Raw genomic sequence first — 25,354 nt, 5'->3', positions numbered from 1 at the left:
TAACCAGAATAAATTAAATTTATATTTCTAGTCTTATGTTTTTTAGAACTATCACTAATATCTGTCATAAACTTTTCATTAGGGCTAGGTATAATTAAAACTGAATAATCAATGTATATTTTCCCATTTTCTATAGACTTTTGGAATTTGATCACTCCAGAGGGAAAAAATGTAGAAATAGACAAAAATTAAAGGTAGCTTACACTTGGTTGAAAGATAATTTAAAATAAAATTTGACAAGGGAGATTTGATAAGCATTCACTGCTCTTAGAAATAGAAATGACAATAACTTATGCCATTTGCATAAACAAGCTTTGGCCCAGTAACCTCATTCATAATGTCACAAATTTGAGAGAATTACATGTTAAATGATGTTTCTCTGAGATAATTTTCTAATAGTCAAGTTTCAATTAGTACTTAATTTTCAAGGCCAGCGATTTAATGATAAATTCATTTTTTTTGAACAGTGCACCACACCAAGTAACAAAGACTAATTTGATTTTTTCAAGTGTGTCCACTGTAAGGAATTCATAATAATATAGTGATCACTGTATATTGTATGTTATTGTTACTAGGTAGTCATCTTGAAAGACTGGAAATGATTAATATGTTGGTGCATCAACCAGAGAAAATGTTCAACACTTGATAGAGAGAGGAACATTTAGGACAATGTAAAAACTGTCCAGGAAATTGTTTTCCAAACTCTGAAAATTATAAGCAATTATAAGAATTTTACCTGGCTGTACTATAACTCTGACTTAGTGACAGTTTAACTGGTATGAAGCTTCATTTTTCAGCACTAGGATTTTGGGATAATCACTGTGTGCCTGTAATTTATACTGCTTCATCTTCCTTCTTTGTACGTGCTGAAAATGTTTTAGCAATATATTTTTAAGAGGGTAATTAGGTTATAGTATAGGGTTGATTTTATTTTTTAAAGCTAGTGAAGAGAAATTTGCATTACTGTCACTACCTAAAAGTTTGAGAACTTACATTTTCTCAATTTTAATTTTAACCTTTTATAAAATAATACCAAGCCAATCCCTTCCAGTATTAATGCATACATTTCAATTGCATGTGTTCATTAATAGCAAAATATAAGACCACTAAGAAAGAAGGAAAAATATAGTGAAGATTACATGCCAAAATATAGGTTTTTGTATCAGGTAAACTGATATTCAAATCTTAACTTTATTGCCTACTGTATAACATCTCTTAATTTCAGTCTTAGTTCCATTTGTAAAATGGGAAATATTTCTGCTGGAAAGGACAATGAGATGATGTATATAAAGTGTTTATTAAAATGGCCAGCACATAGTATTCCATGAATAATAATTAATACTGTTGGCCAGCAATGCTCTTTTGAAAAATAAAGGTTTTGTTTATTCACTATAATTATTACCAAAGCATAATTCATCTGGTGTTTTATTCACATTAATATAAAAATTTTTTCCATATTAACATAAAATAAAGAGGATAAGTGGTTAATGAAAGATCATGAAATTATATGTGAAGGTCAAAAAGCATTAAACAGAATAGCAATCAAAAATTCTGTGAACTTTTAGACCTCACTGGAGACCACAACTCAATATCCTTGTGTGTATTTCCTTTCCAAATCTTCAGCCTGCCATGGCTATATTTGAAAAAGTAAACCAGTTTTTAAGAGTCTTACGGTTTGCCTCCCTCCCTAAGTTTTTTTTTTTTTTCTTCCTCCCCCTCCTCCATGGTCTTCTGTTAAGTTTCTCAGGATCCACATAAGAGTGAAAACATATGGTATCTGTCTTTCTCTGTATGACTTATTTCACTTAGCATAACACTCTCCAGTTCCATCCACGTTGCTACAAAAGGCCATACTTCATTCTTTCTCATTGCCAAGTAGTATTCTATTGTATATATAAACCACAGTTTCTTTATCCATTCATCAGTTGATGGACATTTAGGCTCTTTCCATAATTTGGCTATTGTTGAAAGTGCTGCTGTAAACATTGGGGTACAAGTGCCCATATGCATCAGCACTCCTGTATCCCTTGGGTAAATTCCTAGCAGTGTTATTGCTGGGTCATAGGGTAGATCTATTTTTAATTTTTTGAGGAACCTCCACACTGTTTTCCAGAGCAGCTGCACCTTAAAATCTGAGAATAAACTGAGGGTTGATGGGGGGGTGGGAGGGAGGGGAAAGTGGGTGATGGGCATTGAGGAGGGCACCTGTTGGGATGAGCACTGGGTATTGTATGGAAACCAATTTGACAATAAATTTCATATTAAACAAAAAGAAAACAGATGAACATATGGGAGTGGGGGGAAAGAGAGGGAAACAAACCATGAGAGACTCTTAAAGATAGAGAACAAACTGAGGGTTGATGGAAAGAAGTGAGTGGGGTATGGGCTAGATGCATGATGGGTATCAAAGAGCATACTTGTGATGAGCCCTGGGCATTGTGTGTAAGTGATCAATCATTGAATTCTGCTGAAACCAATACTGCACTGTATGTTAACTAAAATTTAAATGAAAAAAATGAAAATATTGGGAAAAAAAGTAAACCTGTGTGTGTGTGTGTGTGTGTGTGTGTGTGTGTGTGTGTGTGTGTGTGTTTTACATGAAGCTACATTTTTTCTTACAATCTGCACAGAGGGAAATTGCATCCAGGTAGCAAATAATAGCACATGTACTTTAGTCAAAATGCTGGAATCCTGCTTACAGAGTCCTGGTGGCTACAGAAAAGGATTTTATGCCTGATAAATTTGAAAGTAAGTCCAGTGAAAGATAAAAACTAACAAGAATAGATAATATAACTGCTTAGTGTTATCTGTCAGTGTTTGATGTCTCTAAGCAGAACTCCATAGTCTTTATTTTAATACTGCAGAGACTATGTTAAAAGCTCTAAGTAAAATTCTAAAAGTACAAAATCAAATATGTACCATATCTATGAAGCTATTTCATTAATCTCCATTTTTCTGGGAGCCTCTTCTTCATTTCCTTGCTACACCCTTAAAACTGTTACTTTTCTGTTTTATTTCAGATTTGATGCAATAGCAAAAAACTGTTTCAAAATTTAAAAAATATAAGCAGGAATGCCTGGCTGACTCAGTCTGTAGAGCATGTGACTCTAGATTTTGGAGTTGGGAGTTCAAGCCCCACATTGGATGTACAGATTACGTATTTTTTTTTTAAATTAAATAAATAAATAAATAAATAAATAAATAAATAAGTAAGTAAGTAAGTAAGTAAGTAAATAATAGTCTAGCATTACAGACTTACATGCTATTTCTAATATTAAGGCAAAACTGAATGAAAACTTTTATTTGAACAGCAGTATAGTTTTCCAACTTTTGTCAGAGAGAATTTGTATATAGAAAAGGTTTAAACAGCTGAATAATACACCGCCATCATTATCATCATTATGATAATTAACAGTATTGTTTCTAGGGGCGCCTGGGTGGCGCAGTCGGTTAAGCGTCCGACTTCAGCCAGGTCACGATCTCGCGGTCCGTGAGTTCGAGCCCCGCGTCAGGCTCTGGGCTGATGGCTCGGAGCCTGGAGCCTGTTTCCGATTCTGTGTCTCCCTCTCTCTCTGCCCCTCCCCCATTCATGCTCTGTCTCTCTCTGTCCCAAAAATAAATAAAAAAAAACGTTGAAAAAAAAAATTAAAAAAAAAAACAAACAGTATTGTTTCTAATAAGTTACAGTAAAATATACATTGTTAGAACAGAAAGCTATCACTTTTTTTTTTAATTTTTTTGGGGCGCCTGGGTGGCTCAGTCGGCTAAGCGTCCGACTTCAGCTCAGGTCACGATCTCGCAGTTCGTGGGTTCGAACCCCGCGTCGGTCTCTGTGCTGACAGCTCCGAGCCTGGAGCCTGTTTCAAATTCTGTGCCTCCCTCTCTCTCTGACCCTCCCCCATTCATGCTCTATCTCTCTCTGTCTCAAAAATAAATAAACGTTAAAAAAAATTTTTTTTAAATAAGTAAAACATTTTTTAACGTTTATTTTTTATTGGGAGACAGAGCATGAGCATGAGCATGGGAGGGGCAGAGAGAGGAGGAGACACAGAATGTGAAGCAGGTTCCAGGCTCTGAGCTGTTGGCACAGAGCCCAACGTGGGGCTCGAACTCGCAAACTACAAAATCATGACCTTAGCTGAAGTCGGACACTTAACTGACTGAGCCACCCAGGCTCCCTGAAAGCTATCACTTTTATAGGTAGATAAATATATGGAATGTCTGCAAAATACTGAAGCATATTTTGAATCTAACTCTCAAATAGGATGCAAACTGACAACTTAAAATATTTAATTATATTTAATTACTTCTCTTTCAAACTTTAGATGACAATTACTTTCTACATGGTTAAAAGAAGAACTACATGGGACAAATATAGCTGATTTTTTTTCTAAATGTCCATGTTTTAATCTTTTCTTTGAGAAACTTGGTTAAAAGTAATCATTAAGGAAGAATCAATAATTCTTCATCTGTTCATCTGCTCATCTATATCTTCATTGTATCATCTTCCATGATAAAGCTAAATAATAAAAAAAAGTATGCATATGAATCATATTAGCTTTGGAGAGGACAAAAGAGTCAACTATAATGTAACTTTCATTGAGTTGCAGTTTATTGAAAGAAACATCACATACTTTTTTGTTTAATTTTTAAAAATGAAGCAAGTGACAAAAAGAAAATGAGAATACTGTTGTTACCAGACAGTGATAATTATACTGCTTTAATATTTTTGAAAGATAAAATGACATATTTCTAAGCTTTTTATATATTCCTCATAGTTTTAGTTTAATACCCTAATTATTTAGTCATATATCAGGAAAATAGCTGTATTTACTAATATTGAGGGATTATTAATGCTTCTTTTGTCATCAAATTTGTATGTTTCAAAGAATATACCTGCAATTTAATTTTACCAGTTATTTGAATAGTTAGTTGACAGAAGTTACATTTTCAATCTAATGAATTAAAATTATTTCCACTGCCAACTAGAAATGAGAGCATGGTAGTAAATCTGCTTTTCCAAGATTTTCCTTTGGGCTAGTAATAATCTAAAGGACAGTTTGTTCTTGGAGACCTGTGTATTTTGCTCATTTCAAAAATTTTTCTACATAATTCTCAGGGTCTTCATACTGACAAATAATTCTGAAGCATTCCTGGAGTTGACAAAACAACTCATAGTCAAGGGCAGTTATGTAAATTATCTGCTTTGAGAAGATACTGTGCTGAAAGTATTACCTTACAGAAACAACACTTTATACAGGCCTTGAGTGATAGATTTTGGTGGGGAAATGATGGGAAGCAGATAGGTAGTTCCCTAGTTGAATAATATATATTGGAAAAGAGTGAATAGAAAAAGCAATTTACAAAGCTAAACCTTTTGGGAGACCTTTGAAAGAAGTACTTGCTGGCTGACCAAAGACAATTAACAATTTGTACCATGCATGTAGAAAGGAATGCTGGTTTTCATTTTGCTGCATGAAGAAATTAGACTATGTGCCGTGTGTGGACTATTAAATATCTGTGTTTATTTATAAAGATTTCTTGGTTAGTATAGAAATACTGTTTGTGAAATGTATTGCAAAACATAGAAAAGAGACAAATTCCACTTGGTTTCTGTTGCTAGGAGCTTGATGATCACTATCTGAGCCAATAAAATGACCATGAAAATGAACTGGAAGGGGTATATATGAAAAATGTTTCAGAACTGATTGTGTTCTTAGAAGTTATGCGATCTAATTTAAACTAATCTAACTTTCTACAATATTACAGACAGATGGGAACCTACCATTTACAGACAATTTCTCTCTGTGGGGGGGGGGGGGGGGAACACAAACACCAAAAAGAAATGGTGTTCTCTGTGTACCTCATCTCAATCTATTTTTGTTTTCTTTTATCTTCTAATCCCAAGTAATTATTTTATTGTTTTTGTTTCTTAAAGATTAATTAATTCTACTTTTTAGCCTACCAGACAATGTTATTCTAGTTTAATGGAATTTTTAGTATTTTATTACTCTCTTTTCCCAATTTTTAAAACTGTTTTATAAAGATATATATCCCTTAATGAACAACTCTATGTATATAACCACATTACCATCTATAGGTATGTTGCCTTAATTTCTAGTTATCAGAAATCTAATTAACATTTTATCATTGATAATCATTGCTTTCCTTCAGTTTGGCTATAGGACAATGTCTTTTTCCTTTAGAACTTTCAAGAATTCTCTATTTAAAGCCTAATTCTATTCAGTATTTCTTTCCTTGACAATTATGATTTATGAAATAAATTGAATTAGATTGGCATTTTCACTGATTCTTTCCTTAGTCTACTGAAAGATTAGATTATTATTAGTTCCAATGGCCTAATTTTATCAAAATGAGCCTTGTTGCATGAAGAATTGGAAAACATTTCAGGTGCCTAGATGGCTCAGTCAATTAAATATCTGATGCTTAATTTCAGGTCAGGTCATGATCTTACGGTTGTGAGATTGAGTTGCCCAGGTAGGACTCTGTGCTTGGCATGGAACCTCCGTAAGTTTCTCTCTCTCCCTCAGCCCCTCCCTTGCTCTTACATGCATGCCCATGAGTTCTCTCTCTCTGTTTCTGTCAATAAAAAAAAAAAAGTCAAAATATTTGAAGCAGGTGTGATAGGGGTGGAGCATTTCCTAGCCCCACCCAAGTACCTATATTGAAACTTTCCTATTACTATCTCTCTACCCTTGGGGATTAAAGACTCTACATCTATATTCTGTGTGGGGAGGCTCCTTGGTCTTTAACAAAGAAAGTGACCAGAGTAAAAGTTCAGATAGATACTCATCAAAGTGTAGTGTCTCAGGATATGGTCCCTTTGCAGGAAGACCCACAGACAATGGGAAGGTAACTCTTCAACATATTGAATGAGATGTGAATAAGACTCTGCAGCTTGAACATATGGGGAAACTCTCCAGCATATGATATGAGATGATGCTATGCAGTTGTTGGCTTGGCTTCCACTTGACTCAGTCATCACTCTCTCATGGCCATTAAACAAGACAACTAACTACCTTGCTTCTTGCCCCAATGCACTCTGTCCCTACCTTGGTCCAGATGCTCCATGTAGTGTCTATAATGGGAAGGAACAGGATTTGCTCTTTTATTACCACCATTCGTTCATCTATTTATAGTATAAACTTGATTCTTTTTCCTCAGTACCTTTCATTTTGATTTTCAAAAGCCTAGTAAGGAAGCAAAACCAAAGCAAACTAAAAGTGCTACTAACATTTAAAATTCCACATTTCTGTAAAATACTCTATCTTTTCCTCAAGGTCCTATAGATGTCTCTAACTGACAAGGAAAAATCATATTTATAATCTGTTTTACAGTGACAACTCCAACTCTTGATACCTTTTGCTCTGTGGCTCACTATTATACCCAGTAATATGACTCTTTTTTTTTTAATTTATTTTTTTTAATTTATTATTTTTTTAAAATTTACATCCAAATTAGTTAGCATATAGTGCAACAATGATTTCAGGAGTAGATTTCTTAATGCCCCTTACCCATTTAGCCCATCCCCCCCCTCCCATGACCCCTCCAGTAACCCTCAGTTTGTTCTCCATATTTATGAGTCTCTTCTGTTTTGTCCCCCTCCCTGCTTTTATATGGTTTTTGTTTCCCTTCCCTTATGTTCATCTGTTTTGTCTCTTAAAGTCCTCATATGAGTGAAATCATATGATTTTTGTCTTTCTCTGACTGACTAATTTCGCTTAGCATAATACCCTCTAGTTCCACCCATGTAGTTGCAAATGGCAAGATTTCATTCTTTTTGATTGCTGAGTAATACTGCATTGTATATATATGCACATCTTCTTTATCCATTCATCCATTGATGAAAATTTGGGCTCTTTCCATACTTTAGCTATTGTAGATAGTGTGGCTATAAACATTGAGGTGCATGTGTCCCTTTGAAACAGCCTACCTGTATCCCTTGGATAAATACCTAGTAGTGCAACTGCAGGGTCATAGGGTAGTTTTATTTTTAATTTTTTGAGGAACCTCCATACTGTTTTCCAGAGTGGCTGCACCAGCTTGCATTCTCACCAGCAATGCAAAAGAGGTCCTCTTTCCCTGCATCCTCACCAATATCTGTTGTTGCCTGAGTTGTTAATGTTAGCCATTCTGACAGGTGTGAGGTGGTATCTTATTGTGGTTTTGATGTATTTCCCTGATGATGAGTGATGTTGAGCATTTTCTCATGCGTCAGTTGCCCATCTGGGTGTTTTCTTTGGAGAAGTGTCTACTCATGTCTTTTACCCATTTCTTCACTGGATTATTTGCTTTTTGAGTGTTGAGTTTGATAAGTTCTTTATAGGATTTGGATACTAACTCTTTATCTGATATGTCGTTTGCAAATATCTTCTCTCATTGTGTCGGTTGCCTTTTAGTTTTGCTGATTGTTTCCTTCGCTGTACAGAAAGAAGCTTTTTTATTTTGGTGAGGTCCCAGTAGTTCATTTTTGCTTTTGTTTCCCTTGCCTCCAGAGACATGTTGAGTAAGAAGTTGCTGTGCCTGTTTTCTCCTTGAGGATTTTGATGGCCTCCTGTCTTACATTGAGGTCTTTCATCCATTTTGAGTTTATTTTTGTATATGGTGTAAGAAAGTGGTCCAGGTTCATTCTTCTGCATGTCGCTGTCCAGTTTTCCCAATGCCATTTGCTGAAGAGACTGTGTTCATTCCATTGAGTATTCTTTCTTGCTTTGTCAAAGATTATTTGACCATACGTTTGTGGGTCCATTTCTGAGTTCTGTATTTTGTTCCATTGATCTGAATGTCTGTTCTTGTGCCAGTACCATACTGTCTTGATGATTACAGCTTTGTAATACAGCTTGAAGTCCAGGATTGTGATGCCTCCTGCTTTGGTTTTCATTTTCAAGATTGCTTTGGCTATTCAGGGTCTTTTCTGGTTCCATACAAATTTTAGGATTGTTTGTTCTAGCTCTGTGAAGAATGCTGGTGTTAATTTGATAGGGATTGCATTGAATATGTAGATTGCTTTGGGTAGTATCGACATTTTAACAGTATTTGTTCTTCCTATCCAGGAGCATGGAATATTTTTCCATTTTTTTGTGTGTCTTCTTCAATTTCTTTCATAAGCTTTCTATAGTTTTCAGTGTATAGATTTTTCACCTCTTTGGTTAGGCTTATTCCTAGGTATTTTATAGTTTTTTGTGCAACTGTAAATGTGATCAATTCCTTGATTTCTCTTTCTGTTGCTTTCTTTTTTTTTTTTTTTTTTTTTTTTTTTTTTTTTTTTAATTTTTTTTTTCAACGTTTTTTATTTATTTTTGGGACAGAGAGAGACAGAGCATGAACGGGGGAGGGGCAGAGAGAGAGGGAGACACAGAATCGGAAACAGGGTCCAGGCTCCGAGCCATCAGCCCAGAGCCTGACGCGGGGCTCGAACTCACGGACCGCGAGATCGTGACCTGGCTGAAGTCGGACGCTTAACCGACTGCGCCACCCAGGTGCCCCCTTTCTGTTGCTTTCTTGTTGGTGTATAGGAATGCAACCAATTTCTGTTCATTGATTTCATATCCTGCAACTTTGCTGAATTCATGAATCAGTTCTAGCAGTTTTTTTGTGGAATCTTTTGGGTTTTCCATATAGAGTATCACGTCATCTGTGAAGAATGAAAGTTTGACCTCCTCTTGGCCAGTTTGGATGCCTTTTATTTCTTTGTTCTGTCTGATTGTTGAGGCTAAGACTTCCAATACTGTGTTGAGTAACATTAGTTAGAGTGGACATCCTGTCTTGTTCCTGACCTTAGGGGGAAAGCTCTCAGTTTTTCCCCATTGAGGATGATATTAGCATTGGGTCGTTCATATGTGGCTTTTATGATCTTGAGGTATGCTCCTTCTATCCCTACTTTCTTGAGGGTTTTTATCAAGAATGGATGCTGTATTTTATCAGATGTTTTCTCTGCATCTATTGATAGGATCATGTGATTCTTGTCCTTTCTTTTATTGATGTGATGTATCACATGGATTGTTTTGCAGATACTGAATCAACCCTGCATCCCAGGTATAAATCCCACTTGGTTGTGGTGAATAACTTTTTTAATGTATTGTTGGATCTGCTTGGCTAATATCTTGTTGAGCATATTTGCATCCATGTTCATCTGGGAAATTCGTCTGTAGTCTTTCTAGTGGAGTCTCTGTCTGGTTTTGGAATCAAGGTGATGCTGGCTTCAAGAAGGAGTTTGAAAGTTTTCCTTCCATTTCTATTTTTTGGAACAGCTTCAAGGGAATAGGTGTTAACTCTTCCTTAAATGTTTGGTAGAATTCCCCTGGGAAGCCATCTGTCCCTGGACTCTTAGTTTTTGGGAGAGTTTGGATTACTAATGCGATTTCTTTACTGGTTATGGGTCTGTTCAAACTTTCTCTTTCTTCCTGTTTCAGTTTTGGTAGTGTATATGTTTCTAGGAATTTGTCCATTTGTTCCAGATTGCCCATTTTATTCGCATGTAATTGCTCATAATACTCTCTTATTTTTGTTTTTATTTCTGCTCTGTTGGTTCTGATCTCTCCTCTTTCCTTCTTGATTTTATTTATTGGGGTCCTTTGCTTTTTCTTTTTGATCAAATTGGCTAGTGGTTTATCAATTTTGTTAATTCTTTCAAAGAACAAGCTTCTGGTTTCATTGATCTGTTCTGTTTTTTTGGTTTCGATAGCATTGATGTCTGCTCTAATCTTTATTGCTTCCTGTGTTTTGCTGGTTTGGGGTTTTATTTGCTGTTCTTTTTCAAGCTCTGTAAGGCATAAGGTTAGGTTGTGTATCTGAGATCTTTCTTTCTTCTTTAGGAAGGCCTGGATTGCTGTATACTTTCCTCTTATGACCTCCTTTCCTGCGTCCCAGAGATTTTGGGTTTTGGTGTTATCATTTTCATTGGCTTCCGTGAACTTTTTAATTTCCTCGTTAACTTCTTGGTTAGCCCATTCATTCTCTAGTAGGATGTTCTTTAGTCTTCAACTATTTGTTACCTTTCCAAATTATTTCTTGTGGTTGATTTTGAGTTTCATAATGTTGTGGTTTAAAAATGTGCACTGTATAATATCGATCTTTTTGTACTTGTTGAGGGCTGATTTGTGTCCCAGTATGTGGTCTATTCTGGAGAACTTTCCATTTGCACTGGAGAAGAATGTATATTCTGCTGCTTTAGGATGAAATGTTCTGAATATTATCTGTTAAGTCCAACTGGTCTAGTGTGTCATTAAAAGCCATTGTTTCCTTGTTGATTTTTTGATTAGATGATCTGTCCATTGCTGTGAGTGGGATGTTGAAGTCCCATACTATTATGGTATTATTATCAATGAGTTTCCTTATGTTTGTGATTAATTGATTTATATATTTGGGTGCTTCCACATTTGGTGCATAAATATTTATAATTGTTAGGTCTTCTTGGTGGATAGAACCCTTAAGTATGATATAATGCCCTTCTTCATCTCTTGATACAGTCTTTATTAAAAAAAATTTTAACGTTTATTCATTTTTGAGAGAGAGAGTGCAAGTGGGGGAGGAGCAGAGGGAGAGGGAGACACAGAATCTGAAACAGGCTGCAGGTTCTGAGCTGTTAGCACAGAGCCTGACATGGGGCTCGAACCCACAGACCGCAAGATCATGACGTGAGCTGAAATCGGCCACTTAACCGACTGAGACACCCAGGCACCCTGATACAGTGTTTATTTTAAATTCTAGATTGTCTGATATAAGTATGGCTACTCTGGCTTTCTTTTGTTGACCATTAGCATGATAGATGGTTTTCCATCCCCTTACTTTCAGTCTGAAGGTGTCTTTAGGCCTAAAGTGGGTCTCTTATAAATAGTATATAGATGGAGCTTGTTTTCTCTCATCCATTCTATTACCCTGCCTTTTCATTGGAGTATTTAGTCCATTGACGTTTGGAGTGAGTACTAAAGGATATGAGTTTATTGCCATTAAGTTGCTTGTAGAATTGGATTTTCTGGTGGTGTTCTCTGGTCCTTCCTAGCCTTTGTTGCTTTTGGTCTTTATTTATTTGTTTTTTATTATTATTATTTTTTTTCATCTTATCTCCCCTCAGAGAGTCCCCCTTAAAATTTCTGGCAGCGCTGGTTTAGTGGTCACAAAATCCTTTAATTTTTGTTTCTCTGGGAAACTTTTTATCTCTCCTTCTATTTTGAATAACATTCTTGCTGGGTAAAGAATTCTTGGCTGCATATTTTTCTGATTCAGTACATTGAATATATCCTGCCACTCCTTTCTGGCCTGCCAAGTTACTGTGGATAGGTCTGCTGCAAACCTGATCTGTTTTCCCATATAGGTTAAGGACTTGTTTCCCTTTGCTGCTTTCAAGATTCTCTCCTTGCCTGAGTGTTTTGTGAATTTGACTATGATATGCCTTGTTGGTGGTTGGTTTTTGTTGAATATAATGGGAGTCCTCTGTGCCTCCTGGATTTTGATGTCTGTGCCTTTCCCCAAGTTAGGAAAGTTTTCTGCTATGATTTGCTCACATAACCCTTCTACCCCTATTTCTCTCTTCCTCTTCTGGGACCCGTATAATTCTGACATTGTTCCTTTTTAAGGATCACTGATTTCTGTAATTCTTAAATTGTGCACTTTTGTGTTAATCTCCCTTTTTTTCTGCTTTATTATTCTCCGTAAGTTTGCCGTCTATATTGCTGATTCTCTGTCCTGCCTCGTCCATCCTTGCTGCCATGGCATCCATTTAAGATTGCAGCTCAGGTATAGCATTTTTTATTTCATCCTGACTAGCTTTTACTTTGTTATCTCCACAGAAAGGGATTCTAATCTATTTTTGACTCCTGCTAGTATTCTTACTATCGTGATTCTAAATTCTGATTCAGACATCTTGCTTGTATCTGTGTTGGTTAAATCCCTGGCTGTCATTTCTTCGTTCTCTTTCTTTTGGTGTGAATTCCTTCATTTTGTATTTTTAAGGTAGAAAATGAACTAATGAAGTAGAAAAAATTAAAATTAAACAAATATTAAAATTAAAAAAATATGTTACAATTAAAAAATTAAAAACACACATACACACACACAAAATCAAATAAATGATGCTAGATCCTAGGTGTGTCTTGGTGTGGGTGTTGAACGTGGCTTGAAAGATTAGAGAAAAAGAGGGGAAAAGAAAGGAAATTGTTTGAAAATTTGAAAAAATGAATACACTGAAATAGACTTAAATGAAATGATGGAAGTAAAATAGAATTTGAAAAAATTTACACACAATAAAAAATATAGTAGAAAATTAAAAATATTTTTAATAAAAACTGAAAATAAAAATGTTTTTTTCTCTTTCTGTATTCAAGAAAAGGGAACAAAACAAAAAAGAGAAAAAAAAAAGAAAGAAATTGAATAGCTGGACTGGCTAACAGACTGAAATATGACTGAAATTACTTCGTTTTTTCCTAGAAATCAAACCATAAACTAAGCAGGAGGTGAGACTTGTGTTCTTGAAGAGCGAGGTTGGCCCAGTTAGTTAGGGCTTAGTGTAACGGTTTCGTATTCCACTAGATGGCACTGCTTAGCTTACTGGGGTGGATTGTTGTGGCACTTGTAGGTGCATATGTGCATGCACGGGAGCAGTGAAAATGGCATCACCCAGCTACTCAGTCTGTAGTATTGGAATTCTGTTCTCCCTGATCAGCAATTGCGCGCCTGTCCTTTTCGGCTTTTGTCCACTTCGCACTTTTACACTGTCCGTGACCTAGCTGTTAGATTGCCAGGGGCACCTCCCTCCTGAGTTTTGTCTCAGATGCAGCTGTTTTTGCCTGGCTCCTTATTTTTGAACTGTGGATTTGACCACTCTGCCGCTCTGTGGAGAGTCTCACTGAGCAATGGCTGGGTGCTGGCCACATCCAGGAACATTTGCGGGACTGTGCTGTTGGCGATGCCCAGAGGCTGTGGCTACATGCTAGCCCGCCCCAGAAAAAGTTCACGAGAGAGTGTAGGAGTAGCGTTTCAGGGATTATGGAAAATCACAACACACATCTGGCACCAGGCTTCACCCTTAATGACCTTGTTCTAGCACCAGCGAATGTGGTTGTTCTCTGGGGTCTGCTGGAACCAGGTGCCTTCACAGCCTCTACCAAGTGTCCTTCTAGCAGTGGAGCCGTTTCTCCCCGTGTGGCCTGAGAACCTCCCAGACCCCACTCTGCTGCTAGGGATTTGTCCTTCCCATCAGAGCCCCACCAGGTATCAAGCTGTGGAGTTTCAGACTCTGTGCTCCCCCTGTTTATAGTCTTCATGGAATTTAAACCCTCTTTTCTCCTTTCTCCTTTCTCCCTTTTCAGTTCAGTCTCTGTGGCTTTTTCCAATTTTCCACTTTCTCTCCAGCTGCTTTTGGGGGGGGCATTCCCATATTCTCCATCCCCCCCACGCCACCCCCCCCCACCCCCGCTCATCTCTGTCCTTTCTCTGCATGCAGAAGTGGCTCCCTGCCCTCCAGGGTTCTCTCTCCCCAAGTTCACCTCTCTGCACAGTGTACCTGCTGAATTCTGTGGTTCAGGTTGTGCAGATTGTTGTGTTAATCCTCATATCAGTTTTCTAGGTGTGCAGGATGGTTTAGTGTTGGTCTGGCTGTATTTCATGGATGTGAACACACAAAAAGCTTCCATGGTGTTCCGCCATCTTGGCTCCTCCCCCCGGTAATATAACTCTTATTTTGTTGCAATTTCTACAGTCATGCAGGTGATTTTCCAACATTGTAGATAATCCTTTCCTTGAAATTCTCTTTAAAGATATTGTCCTCTACTCTCAGTATCTCACGCTCATAATCATATTTACAATGTTGTTGATACAAGTAACTGCAAAACTTCTATGGTTTCATGCTTCTAACCTTTGACTGTTATCTTTTTTTTTTTTAACCAATTCATTTTTCCCTTGTATCCTGATCTCAAAAATCTTTCAATCACACTAAGTCCTCACATACATTATCCTACCTACTTTTGAATTTCCCTCATGCAGTTGGTTTCCCTGATGCCTTCTTTATTCATATTTAATATGTATAATCACTTCTTTGTGTACTCCCTCAATTCTATAGCTTCTTTATTTGTGCAAACTCTTAGAAAAACCATCGCCTTGTTTAGATTCATCTCTCTGCCTACTTCACATGTGCACCATTGCAGCTGATTCTGGTTACTTGAAACACAAAAGAAAACAAGCAAGACAAAAAACAAAAGCACACTTTACATTTGTGACTGTAAACCTTAAGTGGCTGTAACTAGCCACTGCAGCCAGTCATCCTCTACATTTCTAATCCATTTACTTGCCTTATTTTCTTTTTATTTAAATTTTTTTTAACGTTTATTTATTTTTGAGACAGAGAGAGACAGAGCATGAACAGGGGAGGGTCAGAGAGAGGGAGACACAGAATATGAAACAGGCTCCAGGCTCTGAGATGTCAGCACAGAGCCCGATGCGGGGCTTGAACTCATGACTGCGAGATCATGACCTGAGCCGAAGTCGGCCGCTTAACCGACTGAGCCACCCAGGTGCCCCGCCTTATTTTCTATGTTTATTTCCTATTTTTCTCTTCTTTGACAACTTCTTCAGCCTCATTCTTTAGCCAATGGAAATTATTCCTACTTTACTGATTAAAGTGAATAGAGAGAATGTTCAGACTCTGAATATTTCATTTATTCTTATCAATATCTGCACTGGGATAACCTGTCTTTTTTTTTATTACCATGTATAAATTCTCTATACATAGATCAAAAGACACTTTTTGTAGTTGAGCATCAAACTCTATCTCCACTTTCTGGCTGACACCTTGATTTTAAGATGTCTGACCTTTAGAGTTGATAATACTTTTGTGTTTCTTTAAAACCACTAAATCTGTGGTAATTTGTTACAGTAATAATAAGAAGCTAATACAATTATATTCATAAGACAGGTAATACTGTTTACCAGATTGTTGAGAACTCTCTCTGTGTGCCCTCTGTATTGAATATCTAGGTAAATATGGCCCGTAACAATCTAAACATACTAATAAAGTGCATTTTCCAATCTCGTCACTTCAAGCAAGCTCAGTAGACGCATATTTATTTTTAGGCCATGCCATAAGCCAGTGTGGGTTGAAGACTGAGGTCTCTGATCCGTGCCTGCCTTCAAAGATCCAGGCTTGCCTATGTAGTAATTTTCAAATGTATTTAGCGTAAGTGGAAAGAGTTGAATATTACTCATGGGATATTTTATGCAAGATATGTGTGTGTGTGCGTGCGCGTGTGTGTGTATGAAATTTCTGTCTACACTGCTTTACCCAGAATAGGCTTACATGGGCCTACCAATCTGTTGGGTAGTTAGAAAATACAGTTTAGAATTATTACTAGATAAAAGAGGAAGAACATGTGTATTGCTGAGTATCAGCATTTTTTATCAATAGTCACTTTTATAAGTAACTTATATGTAATATCTTCTTTAAATCAAACCACAGGGGAACTTGGGTGGCTCAGTTGGTTAAGGGTCTAACTCTTGATCTGGGCCCAGGTCATGATTTCATAATTTGTGAATTTGAGCCCATGTTAGGCTCTCCACTGACAGCATGGGGCCTGCTTGGGATTCTGTCTCTCCCACACTCTACCCCTCCCCCACTTTCTTTCTGTGCGTGTGTGTGTGTCTCTCTCTCTTTCAAAATAAAGTTAAAAAATAAATCAAACTACAAATACTTGAAGCAATGTATTACTTGTATTCTCTTTTACAGTGGAGTATGCTCTGAGAAATATATAACATTCTCAGAAAAATAAGTAACTTTTCTAAATGTGTATAACTAATGCATTAGATTTCAATCAAGACAGTATACCATTATAGTTGCAAAGACTTAGTTAGAAAGACTTGCTTTTGTGTTTTAAATTTAATGGTAATTGCGAATAAAGTTTATAGATTATGTCCTGTAAACTCTATTATAAGTATTCTAATGTAAATAGTATACACTATACTGCCATCCTAAATTCAACTGAGTCCTCTAATGATTCTGTACATTTGCTTTGACATTCTGCATACTTGGTCTGATGGAGGTTGGAGATGCTGTATGGCCTAGAGTGCTTTTTTGCTTCAATCCCTTTTTCAGTTGATAAGACATGGATCTCAATACATTCTACCTATATTCATTCACTACCTTTTGTGAGTTACTACTGACCCCAATAAATGGTTATGTTCACTAGCAGAGAACATTTCAAGATGTCATTGAAAATTATTAGTATAGGGGCGCCTGGGTGGCTCAGTCAGTTAAGCGTCCAGCTTCGGCTCAGGTCATGATCTCACGGTTCATGAGTTCGAGCCCCATGTCGGGCTCTGTGCTGACAGCTCAGAGCCTGGAGCCTGCTTTGGATTCTGTGTCTCCCTCTCTCTCTGCCCCTCTCTTGCTCACTGTCTGTCTCTCTCTGTCTCAAAAATAAATAAAAATAAAAACTTAAAAAAAAAGAAAATTGTTGGTACAAATTTACTTATTTTTTTAATGTAAACCATTGACATATAAGGAGGACTCCCTCATTTATGTAATATGTACAAGTACATTTTTCTAAGACAACTAACAAAAGTAAATAAAAAACAATAATAAAACTAAATGAATATCCTTACAGTTAAACATTCTCATAAACATATTCAGTTCACTAAACCAGAATAAATTATAACTAAATTATCTAAGGGAGATTATTTTAATTTAAATGAAAGGAACTTCTATCACTTATGTATTTGGGGGACACTTAAAAGGCATAATTTAATCATAGTATTCTGTTCTGATACCCATATATGTGTATGGTATTCTTCCCATGTGACCTTACAACACCAAAGAATTCTCCTGTGATAGCATTTATCACACTAGATTTTACTTTTTATTTTCTCTCTCTCTAATCTGTATATTAACCTCAAAGGATAGGATCCATGGAATTTTTGTTCATTTCAGTATCTTCATTACCCTAGTAATAGAATAATTTAAGTGTTCAATAAATATTTTGTGAATATAGGTGAATTCATGAAAGATTTACATAAAATATTCCTGGGCTCTACCTAAGATATTTACATTAAATTTGAAGAAATGGGGGTACCTGGGTGGTTCAGGTGGTTAAGCATCTGACTCTGGATTTCAGCTCAGGTCATGATCTTGTGGTTTGTGGGTTTGAGCCCCATGTTGGGCTCTGCACTAAGTGTGTGGAGTCTGCTTGGGATTCTCTCTCTCTCTCTCTCCCCACACACACTTACTCTCTCTCTCTCTCTCTCTTAAATAAACTTTGAAAAAACATTAAAAAAAATTTTTTTTTAACGTTTATTTATTTTTGAGACAGAGAGAGACAGAGCGTGAACAGGGGAAGGGCAGAGAGAGAGGGAGACACAGAATCTGAAACAGGCTCCAGGCTCTGAGCTGTCAGCACAGAGCCTGACTGCGGGGCTCGAACTCACAGACCGTGAGATCATGACCTGAGCCGAAGTCGGCCGCTTAACCGACTGAGCCACCCAGGCACCCCTGAAAAAACATTTTTAAAGAACTGATTTTAAAAATAATGTCTCTTTTCTAATGCAGTGTAAGCCAGCAGATAGTCACGTTTGCTCAGTGTATAATATATATAAGATGTTCTGCTGGGAGGTTATTGCCAATGAAAAATAGATAACTCTATGAAGAAAATACAATTCTACTGGAAAATCAGGAAGGAACCCAAAATCAACCATACCAGGTGTTTTATAATGCTTCTTTTGATAATATAAAAAACATTCAACTCACTATGAGTAGAAATCTATTCCAAGACCATATATTATAGAATGTGTTCTATGTTCATCTTTTATTATAGAATGTGAGTTTTTACTTAATTTACCAGATTGTACTTCACTACTCTCTGCATTCACTCAAGCATCCTTCTAATTAACTCCTTCCTGAAAAAGTGGCCTAAATCTATTGACATACTCCATGACCTGTCCAAATTTCAGTTTTGACCTGTGATAACCTCCCAAATCCACTTAATTGATTTACATCTGTGGATTACAGAGTCACTTAAATACGCTGATGTCCTCTCTTCACTGCAGATCTTGCTCTACACTCCAGTGACCTTTCTTTTCCCACTGGGGGAAAAAAATCTTAAATCCTTATAGAAAATTAAAATTAAAAAAAAGAAAAAAGTTGAAACATTACTCTCTTGGAACTTATAATCCAGATAGGAAATGAGTAAAAATACTATGGAAGCATAATGTATAATCATAATTTATACATAAATGTAGTTAAATATGGTTGGGCATGGTAATTAGAGACATGAAATAAAGGAAACTGTGTGAGTTGAATCTTGTGGAAAAAAGTGATAATCCTAAGTGTAGGATAAGAAGTAGCAGTTCAAAGGAATCAATGGAAATACTGACATTATCTAGAAAATTATATTTTCCAAAATTTAGTATTAATAAATTACTACCATATGTAAGCCACACATTTAGAACTATCACAATTGATAAAAGACTTTTTCTTCTTCCCACTTCCTCAAGAAAAAAAAAGTAATTTAGATTCGGTTTAGTTTCTCCCCCCATATTTGAAAGATGCCATGCATATCCAACCTACCAAATAATTTTTACTCAGTAACATAGAGTGAGTGTTATTTTTTAATTTTATTTATTTTTTTGAAAAACAGGATGGAGTTGTTGGGCCTGCCTTGCCTGTTAGAAAATCCATGGGAGAAGAAGAGTATTTGTGTGTACAGTTCAATTATCTAAGGATAATTGATATTCTTGCCATGGACAGCAAAGTTAACCTCTTACTTTCATGAGGGATTTGTTTTTGCAAATCTCTTCTGGGAAGGATTAAAATCATACCTTTTTCTATACTGTACTTAAGGTGGTAAAATATTTCCTCTTAACTCTTGAACATATATAAGCAGCTATTTAAAAATGTTTTTAAAAGTTGAAGAATAGCAAATATGAATTTTTATAATTATCCCCATTATTTCATTGTTAAAAGCAATTAAACCTGTGAGTGCAAGGTAATAGATTTGAATGAGTAATGGAAAATTTATCCCTAAATCATCTCATTTTTAATAGATTTGTCAAATTCAATTCTCATAGGCCAGAATTCTCCTTCAGTAAAGATCTGGTGAGAGTTTTGTATGTTCATGACATGAACTTCATAAGTCATAAAGTTTTTCATTAAGAGGTTTTGCCTGTTATATCAAGATGTTTGAGAAATAAATGGAAATGCTTCTTCAGAACTTTATTACCTTTTCTTTTCTCAAATGAAGTGAGTGCTAGAGGGTAAAACTAGTTCCAGATTTGACTTTATTCCATAAAATCAATTCTTCCCAATGGATATTTTGTTATATACATTGTACCTAGCATTTGGAAAGTGCAAAAATAAAATATTTGTATGGTGCTAAAATAACATTTTATTTTTTTTTAAATTTTTTTTTTTTTTTTTTCAACATTTTTTATTTATTTTTGGGACAGAGAGAGACAGAGCATGAACGGGGGAGGGGCAGAGAGAGAGGGAGACACAGAATCGGAAACAGGCTCCAGGCTCCGAGCCATCAGCCCAGAGCCTGACGCGGGGCTCGAACTCACGGACCGCGAGATCGTGACCTGGCTGAAGTCGGACGCTTAACCGACTGCGCCACCCAGGCGCCCCTAAAATAACATTTTAGATGACAAAATAACTTTGTCATAATTATAATCATCCTCTTCTCTATATTAAAGGTGTTGCTTTTTTAGTCTGGGAATAAACAAATGCTTCTGTAAGCTTGTCTTCCAATATATTGGCTATGGTGAAAATCAAATTAATTCTTCCACTTGTAAACCTTCTTTTTATATTTAAAAATCTCTTGAAAGTGAAATCAGTGATTTTTTTTTTAGCAGAAGAACTATAGGTGGCCTTTGGACAATACGAGAACGAGGGCAAGCCTGTATATGGGGCTAAAGTGGTAGGGATGGAATCAAAGTTAATGTACCTGAAGTTCTCTAATCAACAGGTTAACAGACTTAGTATTTGTATAAGGACTTTATATGACTAATATTAGTTATATTTTTTAGAAAAACTAACAAGATGTGTTCTAGCATTTTATTAATTTTGAATATTAGGGAATTGAGTCTTTGAGTATGTAATTTTTCCAGAATCACACAATGAAGTAGAGTCAGAATATCTGATTCCAGGGGCACCTGGGTGGCTCAGTCCATTAAGCATCATACTCTATTTCATGAGATCAAGCCCCATGTTGGGCTCTGTGCTGACAGTGCAGAGCCTGCCTGCGATTCTCTCTCATTCTCTCTCTGCTCCTCCCCCACTAGCATGCTCTTTCTCTCTTCCTATCTCTCTCTCTCTCAAAATGAATAAACATTAAAAAAATACAAAAAAGAATATCTGATGCCAATGTCCAAGTTCTTAATTATAGTATCTCTTATATAAGCTATATGAAGCCTGAAGTTATAAAAGGCAAGGTGAGGATTAGTCTTAGTATCTGTCGGCTGGGGCTCACAACTGAGAGAAAAATAAAAAGCTAATTTTATATAATTTTAGAAAAATTGAATGTTTCAATACTCTTTTGTTACTAACATACTCCCAAATCTCATGACTCTGGGGATAATTGGAATAGCTAGGCAATTTTTAGTTGGGTTCTCATGAAGATTCAGTCAGTTGGTAGCTGGAGCTAGAGTTATCTCAGAGGTGTCTTCACTTTCATGTCTGGCTGTTTGTGCTGACGGCCCCATCAGCCGAGACCTTACATGGAGCTGTCAGCCAGAACACCTCCACATGTCCTCTGAATGTGTCCTGGACTTTCTCACAACATGGCAGGTGGATTTAAAAACCAGATTCCAGGAAAGAAAGCCAGGTGGAAGTTTTTACAACTTAGCGTTAGAAGTCTTTGTGTCAGTTCTGCAGTATTCTGTTTGTTAGAATGTGTGTCACCAAGATCAGTTAGTATTCAAGGGGAGAGAATTAGACTCCACCTCTGACTGGGAGAGATAGCAAAGATTTTTCAGTCATATTTTAAAATCACATCAGTATACATGTGTTTTAATCTTCTCAATTATTTTTTTAGTGCCAAATAGTAGACTCATTTCTCAATATCTTGCCAGATATTAGGACATCATTGTTCATAGCCAAATATAGGAACCAGGCTGATCATTCATATTTGACATATTCTATAGATCGTTCTGGGTTAAAATCTGTTAAATTACACATTAAAAACTTAGACGCCTCAGAAACAGACACGATTATGTAATAAGCTAGAATGAAAAGAATACTTGCTTAGGGATCAGAGATGTGGGTTCCTGGCTTCTTTATCCCTTACTAGTCAACATATACTTGGGCAATTTGCTAAATTTCTTAATGCTTCAGTGTTTTCAAGTGTAAATATATATATGAGATAATGATAAAATTCGATAATGATAAAAAAGTGATATGTGTAGTTTTTAAAAATTTTTTATGTATATGAGGATTTCAGAAAGGGGGAAAATTGCCTAACCATTAATGCACATAATTGTGCTGTCTCCAATATACTGAGTTTGAAAGCAGATAGAGGAAATTAAATAGAGACATTTCAATATAGAATAGACTTTAGAGGGTATATGCCAAACCTTTATTTTACAACTGAAGGGAATGAGACCAAAGCTTGTAAGATATTTGCACGGGGCCACATATTGCTGAACAGGGACAAAGCTGAATTCAGAAATTCTTGACCAGAGCTTGAGCCACAATATTCAAGTTCAGAATTTTATAATAACTTACTGATGGGGTGCCTGGGTGACTCAGTTAAGCATCTGACTTCGGCTCAGGTCATGATCTCCCGGTTTGTGAGTTCAAGCGCCATATCAGGCTCCATGTAGACAGCTCAGAGCCTGGAGCCTACTTTGGATTCTGTGTCTCCCTCTCTGCCCTCCCCCGCTCAAGCTGTCTCTCTTTCTCACTCTCTCTCTCTCTCTCTCTCTCTCTCTCTCTCTCTAAAAAATAAAATAAACATTAAAAAATTTAAAAAACTTACTGGAAAGAAAACTATATTGTTTGTGCAATATTATAATCAACATGTTTATAGTCTTTGCTTATTTTTTTATGCACTAGCTTGACATAAATTTTGCTCCTGTGCTGGTAATTGTTTTATGTATTCTCTCAGTGAATTTGGCTATTTGAGGCCTGCACTTCTGCCATTAATGCGTTTCTAAGTTCTTGTAATCCAAAATCAATGTTCTAGTAATAATATTGTTTAAAATTTCTCCCCTTTGATGAGGAGATGTATAGAAGAAATGGAATCTGATTCTTCTGATTTGTTGGTAGAATAATTGAAAATGTAGTCCAGAAATACATAATTAGCTGACAATGTGTAGAAACAAAACTACAACACATTCACGATCTGCTAAGACATCATTCTTGTAAGTTGTCTCTCTCTCTCTCCTACAATATAGCGTAGCCTTTATTTATGTCAGTAAAACACCTTTCAAGAAAAAATAAGATGGAACTTTGAAGTGCATGCAACATATTTTACAGTATATCTGATGAACTCATCTTTAGTTTTCAACAAAGATTGTCTTAGAACAAGACTGTAACTGTATTTTTTAATTCATTCATTGGATAGGTATTACATGCTCAGGACCATATAAGATGCTGAACACAAAATGATAATGAGCTAGAGGTGGCTCTAGCTTTCACAGAGCAAGTAGTCTTATTGATAAAACTGATAATGGATCATCATGGTAGACCATGTTGAGTAATACGTCAGTGGAGGTAGAAGGCTCGGAGCACGTACATTTGAAGGTTGAGAAATAATCCCCTGAAATAACTTTTTCTTCTCCAACTCCCACTCCCAATTTAATATTAAATTAACAAGGAAGATGGCCCCCACCTCTCCTTGGGGGTCTCAGGGAGAATCTTTCACTGCCCCCTTTACCTACTTTTTCCTTCTTTAATCCCCTACCATGACAACTCCACTTCAGTATCTGCTATTGATTTTTCATTTTGCTGCTCCTTCTTTGAGCCTCCTCACCTTCCTCATCCTCCCCTCACCATGCAATGAAGGGGCTTTTGGAGTGAGCTCTGGGTTTAGGGGCTTCCTCCATCCCTTAGCTACCTTGGATCTTTGCCCACCTCCTTCTCAGATCCCTACTGCAGATGCCATAGCCCTTATCCAGGGCTGTGTGTGGAGGGGGAGGACTGGCTCCCAACCCTTTCTCCCTTCCCACCCCCTGCACATCACAAAAACCTTCCCTACACCCTTCTCTTTGTGTTTTGATTTGTACAACTTGTAACTAGGTGTTTATGTAATAAAGGAGAATGGATAGAAGAAAAAAAAGTACTTGAAGGTTGTTGATCCAGACATGGGTAGTTGGGAGATTTCCATTCTATTAGTGACATTTCAGGTAATACTTAAGGCTTAAGGAAGTGTTTCTGGCAATTGTCAGAATTGGTGAGAACATAATGCATTCAAGGAGTAAAAAAATTCAGCCTAGGTGGAACGACAGGAAAATAATTGGTATATATGCACAAAATAAATCATGATGTGTCTTACAAGTCACATTGAGGGATTTTTATTCTATTCCCAGAACCGTGGGAAGGCTTAGAATGGATTGAAGCACTCTTCCTCTTCCAGGACTTGGGGTAAGTTTCTTTGCATCTCTTTCTTCATGACTGATCTTCCATTCCCCAAGCCTAGAGTCCATCTCTCCCTTCTCTAGGCCAACATGAACATAGACTGACAGTCAAAAAAGATTGCTATGTGTCAGAAACATTTTAGAGTTTCTAATTTATGCTTGTTACTGTAAGAGTCATGAAAGATGGGATCTTTTTAAAATTGGTTTTATCTCTCCAGTTATGCTTTCCATCTACCATCCTCACAAAAATGGTAAATATGAATGTAAATTAGTAAGAATTTTAGATTTTAAAGTCTTAAGTTTCCTTTGTTCCAAGAGAAGTTAAGACATATTTTTAATTAATTTTGTTTTCTATTTTTAAAATTTAAATTCCAGTTTAGTTAACATATAGTGTAATGTTGTTTCAGTAGTAGAATTTTGTGATTCTTCACTTATATACAACACCCAAGATTCATCGTAAGTGCCCTCCTTAATATTCATCACCCATTTAACCCATCCCCTCACACACCTTCCCTCCATCAATCAACCTTTGGTTTGTTCTCTATATAGTTAAGAGTTTTTATAGTTTCCCTTTCTCTCCTTCTTTTCCACCTATGTTCATCTGTTTTATTTCTTAAATTACACATGAATGAAATCATATGTATTTGTCTTTATCTGACTTATTTCACTAAAAATAAGACACTCTAGCTCCATCCACATTGTCACAAATGGCAAGATTTCATTCTTTTTGATGGTTAATTTTCCATTACACACACACACACACACACACACACACACACAC

The 25,354-nt window shown here is 36.4% G+C and overlaps 1 long non-coding RNA gene across 1 annotated transcript in view; it reads left to right on the top strand.

Annotated features, from left to right (window-relative positions):
- LOC131507165 (uncharacterized) overlaps positions 1–24,595 on the top strand; it is a 73,034-nt gene extending 48,439 nt beyond the window's left edge. The window contains exon 3 of the long non-coding RNA XR_009259378.1: positions 24,526–24,595. This is a non-coding gene — a long non-coding RNA (uncharacterized LOC131507165). The remainder of the gene's footprint in view (positions 1–24,525) is intronic.
- Positions 24,596–25,354: the final 759 nt, after the last annotated feature.

The sequence above is a fragment of the Neofelis nebulosa genome, chromosome 3 (assembly GCF_028018385.1).
Source record: "Neofelis nebulosa isolate mNeoNeb1 chromosome 3, mNeoNeb1.pri, whole genome shotgun sequence".
Lineage (NCBI taxonomy): Eukaryota > Metazoa > Chordata > Mammalia > Carnivora > Felidae > Neofelis > Neofelis nebulosa.
This window is presented reverse-complemented; position numbering and strand designations above follow the sequence as displayed.